Genomic DNA, 9136 nt, shown 5'->3' on the forward strand with positions numbered 1-9136 from the left:
ATGAATAGGTGCAGGAGGTCACTGATATAGGATAATGTTGCCTCATAACAACAGTGTTCGTTTTTGAATACAAAACAAGAAAGATCTCACCAATATAATATTTGCAGGCTCCCTGAACAGCTTATTTGCCTTTAGTAAATCAACCCCTTGATGTTCGCAAAGGAGCTGGAGGCAGGTGAATGGGATCTTATACCTGGAGGGCTTTCTGAAGGAGGAAGATCAAGATGTCTGCCATTTTTAGAGGGGGCTTCAGCAGTGAAGTAAAACAGCAGAAAGGCATCATGGCACACTCACAAAACCAGCATGTAAAACAACATGTCTCACCACTAAGGATAATGACAGAGGTTTGGATACACGTCTTCAGCCGAGGATGTGTAAGCCGCACTGCCGCACCAAGGCACCTCTTATAGTGCGGTCCTAACTCTAAACTATTAGAGTCTCCATCATGGAGTCTCCATGATGTCTCCATGATGGAGACTCTAATAGTTTAGAGTTAGGACCGCACTATAAGAGGTGCCTTGGTGCGGCAGTGCGGCTTACACATCCTCGGCTGAAGACGTGTATCCAAACCTCTGTCATTATCCTTAGTGGTGAGACATGTTGTTTTACATGCTGGTTTTGTGAGTGTGCCATGATGCTTTTCTGCTGTTTTACTGTTCAAAGCCCTTTTCGTGTGCACCTTACTGTATAACTGGTAACAAATTGTTGAGTGCGTTTGTCGTTTGTTTTGCTTGACTGATGAAGTGTCTGTTGATCAGGCAGTAGATGAGAAGTGTTTGTTTTGCTGGATATCTCTATACCATTTCAGAATTTCAGTATTATTGAATTCCAGATTTTCACAGAAACCAGCTTAGTTCTCCAGTGGAAACAGGTTGTGTGTGCACCCTGGAAAGAGCATACTCAGATAGAAAGGAAATTGCCACATGTAAAGAATGCCCTTGTGTTGTAGGACAGACAGAAGTGGTTTTAAATCTCTTCTCTGTTGGAGGGTCAGGGGTGATAACTCCTGGAATAGCTGGATATCTGTCCTGTTACATATTACAACAAGTTATATACAACTGTACACAGTTGTACACAGTTGTATGCTTGGACAGTAATGGTAATTTCTGAACCTATCTATCTGATCATACACTGATTTTCAAAGTATACAGTATAATCCTAGTTTCCTGCTATGTTGTCTTTTGTTCTAATTAGGTGCTTTATAATATGTGCTCATCAACATTTCACTTAAAAATGGCATGGCAATGAAAAGAAAACCGACTGGCTTGCTAAGTAATAAAATGTGCACTTGCCAAGCTGACATGTCAAAACCCCCATACACCATGTTACTGTAGGAATAATTGCCATTAATTAATGTATATTTATTATTTAAATCTTTACTCCAAGCACTGACAAGGGAATTTCATATGCTGCCTACGCTTGAGCATGTATGTATACACACACACAAATGTGGTGAAATTTCACTTTGCAAAGAATACCCAATCATGTGCAAGGAAAATTTAAAAAACAGTATGTTTTCTTGCATATGATTGTGTGATAGAAGTCTCATCGTCAAAGATGTGTTGCTTCTATGAGTGTAACAACAAGCACGCCGACCAGTTCACCAGCACTTGTACCCAGATGAACCTTCTGTTAGGTTACCACGAAAACATTATTATGAATTGTTGGATGCCAGATCCACAGTAAAATCCAATGTGTTCTATTAGGACATGGATCTAAAGGGTTACTACAGTTAACAAAGAATATAACCTCCAGTAGCACAAACTATTTTATCTATTTTCAGTTCACAGTACCATGAGCAAAATGCAACAGGATTTAAAACGGGCAGGATGATTTTAAAACACAGCTATCATGAGCAACAATCACAGGATTTATTTCTAAAAACATAGGCATGGCAGCCTAGCAAGCACAACAATAAAAGAAAACCAACTAGACATGTAATCCGGCAAAAAAATAGTTTTGTTCCGGATTTTTTTTTCTTTCGGGTTTCGGGTCCGAATGCCATGTTATTTTGTTATTAGGATCTTTCAGAATTTCGTTTTAGTTTTGGACAGAGTTTTCTGATTGGCCAGCCAAATTAGATACTTGTCCAATTTAGTTTTATTTTGAAAAAAATTTGGATGATCCAAAATTTTGTCAAAAGAACATTTAGATTCGATTGCATTCGGCCTCATTGGAATTCAGATATTCAGATGCATTTGCATTTGGAACAAAATGAAATTTACATGTCTAATAACAACAAACTATGTTGCATGTATACTGTATACTGTAGAGCAGTGGTTCTCAACCTGTGCAACCTCAGGACCCACATTTGTCCTTGGTCATTAAGGCACCACCCAAGTTGCACTGCAATGAAACGCACGGCATTAGGGTATCGCACGCTCTGGTGAGGATGTACGAACTGTGGGTGGGAAGTGCATTTGGGGTACCATTCAAATGAATGGCAATGCAATACACCTCCCACACCAGAATGCACAGTAGGCGCGATTGCGTGGTACAGTGCATTAATCACATGGGACTGTGCTATTAACGCACTGTACTGGTGTGAACGGGCCCTCAAAAACACTGACATACATACACAACCAGAGACACAATCTCACACACTCACACACATTCTCACACACACATTCCAAAAAAATGTTTTTCCTTTTTTTAAGATCCACCCAGTCTCCCTACCTTACGAGAACTGGGGTAGATCCTCAGCCTGGGGTCCAGTGTGGGCTGCTGTGCTGTGACAGAGCTCCATCCATATGTGCATTGCTTGTACAGCTCACTTTCGTGCCCTGTAGAGTTTCCGGGAGCCAGAATGTGATATCACTCCGGTCCAGGCACCTCTATAGGACATGAGAGGGAGCTGCAAGCAAAGCATGTATGAATGGAGCTCGCTCGCCGCCATACCCCCAGCCCACCCCACCTCAAGCTGACACTGAGCGCTGGGCAGCATATTTTGAAAGGCAGCTTGGCGCAAGAACTGACAGTGCTGCGCTAGGAGGAGGCTGAGGAACCTCTCACCCAAAAAAGTGGAAGGCATGTGGCGACCCACTAAACATGGGGTCGCGACCCACTTTTGGGTCACGACCCACCAGTTGAGAACCAATGCTGTAGAGTATATGTAGGTTTGCCAAATGGTTGGGATTCTCCCCCGTTTTCAATTAAAACACACAGGCAGTGTGGTTTTAATCTAAGAGCATCTGATACAACATGGAGCTTTTTTGCAGCCATACAGAATGAAAGATTACTTACAGTCTCCTTAGGCATTTTATAATCTGGACTATCAGTGTGGTATCTGCAGAAGGTGACAATCATTTTCAGACAATGGGGTTGATTTACTAAAGACTAATAGGCCGTTTACTTTGCAAGATTTTTTTTTTTTTTTTAGCTCAGTGAATAAGGTTAATCTCTGCCGTCACCTTTGTTGCAGAAAAACAAATGCATATTTTGTGATCGCACCGAAATTCAGGGCATTAATATACCAAGCATTCTGGTGCAGGCGCTTGCACTGTGGGTGGGAGGTGTGTCCGCAGTGCCATTGACATGAATATCACCACCATGTCCCCCCCTTAGAACATGGAAGGTTTGGTTTACGCGATCCAGTCTGTTCCGGGCATGAACCACACCAGAATGCACTGAGGTGGATATGGTGTGAACTGGCCCTCACAGTGGCATCTGTTATGAATTTGGCAAAAAATGGGTTGAGTAGTGTGACTCTCAGATGCAGTGTTTAGTGTAAATATAAATTACACAGAGAGCACGCTACAGTAGCAATATCTCTCTCTCCTTAGCGTAAACCCATGGCCATTCAAGAATTTACCTATAATTAACAAGCAGTAAATAATCTTTAAAAAAGAAGTCCTCTCTTATCTCTGTAACTGCAGGTAGTGCAGTTTCATTCTCAAAGTTCTGTAGCCCAGGTCCCCAGCTCCACCCTTCTAGAGCATTTGCTCTGTGTTACCCTCAAGGTTATTAGGTTGGAAACCTGCTAAGTCACTTCTATGAGAAGGTATCAGGGTAAGCAGAGCTTCTGATGGAAGGATTTGGACAACTTTAGTGCTTCTGCTGTGAACCTTTAAGATTAATTGCTTCACAAAGCCTACAGCTACAAAGGGCAGTTTTAAAGTTAATCTACAACATGTAAATAATACGTGAATGCACGAATGTCCATGGCCTAGACATACAGTATGTTTACTTTAATGTAACTGATATTGATGCTGAAAAGTCCCTAACTAACAACAGTTTCTATCCTAAACCACCTTTCTCTTTTTCTATAAGATACAAAGTCACAGTGTGCTGCTTCATGCTCATTAGATAGGGGCCAGTCACTTTATCCTTGCTGACTATCTTTTGCAGAAAGCAGGTAAGCTGTTTCCTGGTTCACAAAGCATGTCGCTAGGGATGATAAGGAGGACTGCCAATCTCACAACAAATGTAAATATGGCAACAAAAGCCTGCTGCTCTCATGGCACAAATCACAGAAAACATGACAGCAACTACCCTATAAGTGACCTGTTCTTCCATCAAAGACTCCTTCTTATCAGTAATAAAAATATATTGATCAGTAATACACCAATCTTCAAAACAGGTAAATGAAGGAAGATATTCATTGTATTCATTATACAAATGGAGACATGACTTTTGAAATAAAAATTATAAGTTTGCAACATTACGTGCGGATGGTTATATACATCATACTGTATTAACGATGCTGCAGATAGTGTAGCTGTTTGCATTCAGACATATCTTTTTATCCTATTTCTTATTTCTTTAGCACTTTTATTCAATTTTTTTTCTATTCTATGTCTGGCTAGTTATCTATTGCTTTGAATATGGTCTTTTCAATGTGCTTTTCTTTTTTTTCGGGAGGGGAAGCAGAATGGGAGCAGAAAACATACTGCATTCTTTACTTTAGGCACCAAAGAACCTTGCTCACGCATTTGAGTTTCAAAGATGCATGTCAACAATAAAAGCAATGGTCAGGGACATCAGTGCCATTATAAAGGGACAAAAACTGTGTGCCACGAGCATTCAGAGTAAGCCTTTAATAAAACTGGTACTGAATGGAGACATTTTATTAATTAAATGGTCTTCCCTATTTTGTACAAAAAAAACACTTGAAACTTCAATAAAAGACAGCATCCAGAGCATAGGCAATACATTCACAATTTCACAAATATGTTCACAATCTATAATATATTTGGTCAATGGCAGAACTTTAACATGGAGGGTTCAGCAGACACATTCAGCTGCAAAGAGCAATAAACATAATATTAAACAACACGTATCATTCAGAAGCATTTACTAAAACAAGCTCCATTAGAGCTTGGTTTTATTTATGATTCCCCTCTTTAGTTTCCTTTAATGTGCTTGCAGTTGTAATTTTGATGACAAAAAAGCACAATAATAAATACCAGTAAATGTGACATGAGTGCATTATTATTAGGATTTCTGAGCAATTCAGGAGATACAATGTTTCAGTGCTTCGACATGAACCAGAACCAGCTTTTTTTAAAATATTAATAAAAAAAAGCCTCACAAAAGTGTTATTGCAGCATGAGAACATATTTCCAAAAATAAAACCCTTTATAGAAAATAATGTGGAGAATAAAGATGTTGAAAGTGGTAATAGAAAAGATGTTAAAATCTGGTAAACAGTAGCAATCTGCAAGAAAAGCACTCACACATTTTACACTCACATAGTTAAATTGAATAGAGATTAAATTGTCTTATTTAGCAATGATATATATACACTTACAGGCCACTTTATTAGGTACACCTGTTCAATTGCTTGGTAACACAAATTCCTAATCAGCCAATCACATGGCAGCAACTCAATGCATTTAGGCATCTATATGTGGTGAAGACGACTTGCTGGGGTTCAAACTGAGCATCAAAATGGGGAAGAAAGGGGAGTTAAGTGACTTTAAACATGGCATGGTTATTGGTGCCAGACGGGTTAGTCTGAGTATTTCAAAGACCGCTGATCTACTGGGATTTTCATACACAACCATCTCTCGGGTTTACAAAGAATGGTCCGAAAAAGAGAAAATATCCAGTGAGCGGCCGCTGTTGGAACGGAAATGCCTTGTTGATGTCAGAGGTCAGGGGAGAATGGGCAGACTGGTTCAAGATGATAGAAAGGCAACAGTAACTCAAATAACCACTTGTTTACAACCAAGGTATGCAGAATACCATTTCTGAAACATGTTAAACCTTGAAGCAGATGGGTTACAGCCACAGAAGACCACACCGGGTGCCACTCCTGTTAACTAAGAACAGGAAATAGAGGCTACAATTCGCACAGGCTCACCAAAATTGGACAATAGAAGATAGGAAAAATGTTGCCTGGTCTGATGAGTCTCAATTTCAATTGAGACATTCAGATGCAAACAAGATTCTTTTAAAGAAAGAAAAGTGGGGTTTTGAAAGCACCAAAAATGACAACTCCAAACAAAAATATATATGAAAAATATATTTATTTAATATAAATCTTAAAAAAGAGGGGGGGCTTAATGCCAATAATAAAAACAGTTAATTAGATAGTCCCTAAAAGCTCTTTCCACATACACAGTACCTTTCCATTTACAAAACAAACATGATTCACCCTATGTTCTTATGGACATACATGATTGGGGTTAATATGCCAAAATCCAGAATACATATAGAGAGGCCCATACAAAAATGCTCGTAGGGCTATGGAGTGGAATAAATACTCTCCACTAGCACTGCCCTTGGAGCAGAGTGTGACTTTAAGAACAACACATGATTCAATTAGTAGATAAGAAACAACTTTTTGAACATGATTAGGTACAAAAGACAATGCTAATTCAGTTAGAGATCCGCATGATTCCCCATCTACCTTGATGGGTTAACATATTCATCCACAAAGTTAATTCATCTAGTGTCCACAATTAATGAGTATTAGTCTATGAACAATGCTTGAAGAGTTAGAGAGTGGAGCAGATCTGTTCTCCACTAACACCAACCCGCAAGCAAAATATGGCCACCTTGAGAGTTCATGAAATGATAATAACAATGATTGTCAGGGATTCCACATAGTCTATATGCTTTGGGTACATGATTTAGGCATATTGCAGATGGTCATAATTATGTCAAAAACAAAGCGATTCACTATTAGATTGTGTGAATATACATAATAACAGTTAATTCATCCTGTGAAGATATCAAACATTTCATATATAGATAGGTAACAAAAATAAGTGGTATAAAGTGGAGCAAGCTTGCTAGCCTTGCCCTACAATCAAAATATAGCCACCATAATGGGCTGTGTGTTTGAATTCTTTTATAGAAAGAAAGTGACAATGTTTGTTAGGCTCAATCAGATTATAGGACAAAAACTATGATACATAAAATTCTCCCTATATCACGATGCCGCAAACCTAGGTGGTGATAATGTGGTCGATGGTAATTGCTAATGGAGGGTTAGGGTGTGGAAGAGCAACTTCAACGTTTCGCGCAGCTCTGCGCTTCTTCAGGGACAAAAGGGAGACAAAGGGAGATATCTGTATAATATAGAAAAACATTGTATGTAATCTCTACCATGATTATTATTCTAAGGGGAAGTGAATTGGGTCAAGTCTTACCTACTAGAATGTAATGGGGAAAGGAGGTATAACTCCTATCTATTTATCATCAATCAGCATACATCGGATAGATGTGTCCCGCTCACTGAGTTCGTCACCAAAAAGAGTAGAACGCCGTCCCGTCTTAGCTCCCACAAAAAGGGAGTTTGCCAGACGCCTCCACGCCACCAACGACCGGGACCGCGGCCTCGAGGCCGCATACTGGCGTTGGTGGCTCACGTGGGCGCTATAACGGCATCTGGCGCGGCAACGTCATTATGACGTCACCGCGCCGTCCGTGGAGCCTCAGCCAATCCTTTGGACATTTACACTTTTTTAGAAGTTGAGATAGCCATAGCGTACGTCTCGTTTCTATTAAAGACAGAAAAGAGGAGATCTAAATCAACACACAGATCGTATAGGGGGCCAAGTGTAGTTGGAAAAAATAAGAATAGAAAATAAAGAATAAAAATAAAGTGTAAAACATAAAGCTAGATAACAGCTGTGATTGAAGAGATAGCAGGTAGGATAAATATGATCCCAGGATAATGATGCCGGCCATCCCAGGTGGGGGTGGCTTAGCGCCCGGGGTGATGCTCTCAGGGAAAGAAGAGTCCCACCGTCTCTGGCAACCACTGGGGAGGGCCGATGGAAGGAGAGGAAGAAAAAGGGGGGGGGGGAAGAGGAAGGAGGGAAGGATAGGGGAAAAAGACGAAAGAAGAAAATAGGGAGACGTCCAGCAGATCACGAGGGAACACACCATAAAGGACTCCAATTCAAAATTACCACCTGAATATTCTTGTATTTCTAACCAACATGCCAAAAAAGAATAATACATTTGTCAGTGTATGAAACAATAAACTTAAATCGTATATAATATCTGTTACATAAATATGCATGGGTGTATAAAATATACCCCATTGTATACACATGTATAAATAAATATGATCCATTAATTATATGGCATTTTTTCAATCCTAGAGGTGTGGTCTGTCCAGTACACATTGATTGTATATCACATAGTTCGTATGTTGATATCACTAGGATTACATTTAAGTACATTTGCAAATGAATCAATCATTCTGGTGGGCCTAGGGGGAGCATTTCCCACACTTCTATTTCTGTACGTTAAGCGTTTGGATGGTATAGAGTCGCTATTGGAGTGACCATGAGGGACATAAACTGTTGATAGCTCCTTGAGGACATTATTTGTTGTTTATGGGAAGAAAATGAAATTGAAAAAAGTGAGGCATTGTTTTTAAAGGAAGGATTTGAAGCTAAGGGTTTCATTCAGCCCAGGTGGCTGTGTAGCCCGTAGCCTGTAGATCTACCCTGTCTCTTTTTGAAGTATTGTCTTATCCCAATCTCCCCCACGTTTGTCTTCCCTTATACACTCCAGCCCGAAAAATTATAAGACAGTTGCATCAAAATTGTGGTATAGGCCCACATGACGACTTATTGGTGTCGTCATCTTACCATTTGATGTTAAATATATATGATCCTGAATACGCTTGTAAAAGGGCCTAATCGTCTTGCCTACGTAAAAGGCGCCACACTGG

The sequence above is a fragment of the Nanorana parkeri genome, unplaced genomic scaffold, assembly GCF_000935625.1.
Source record: "Nanorana parkeri isolate BGI_ZX_2015 unplaced genomic scaffold, ASM93562v1 scaffold828, whole genome shotgun sequence".
Taxonomy (NCBI): Eukaryota; Metazoa; Chordata; class Amphibia; order Anura; family Dicroglossidae; genus Nanorana; species Nanorana parkeri.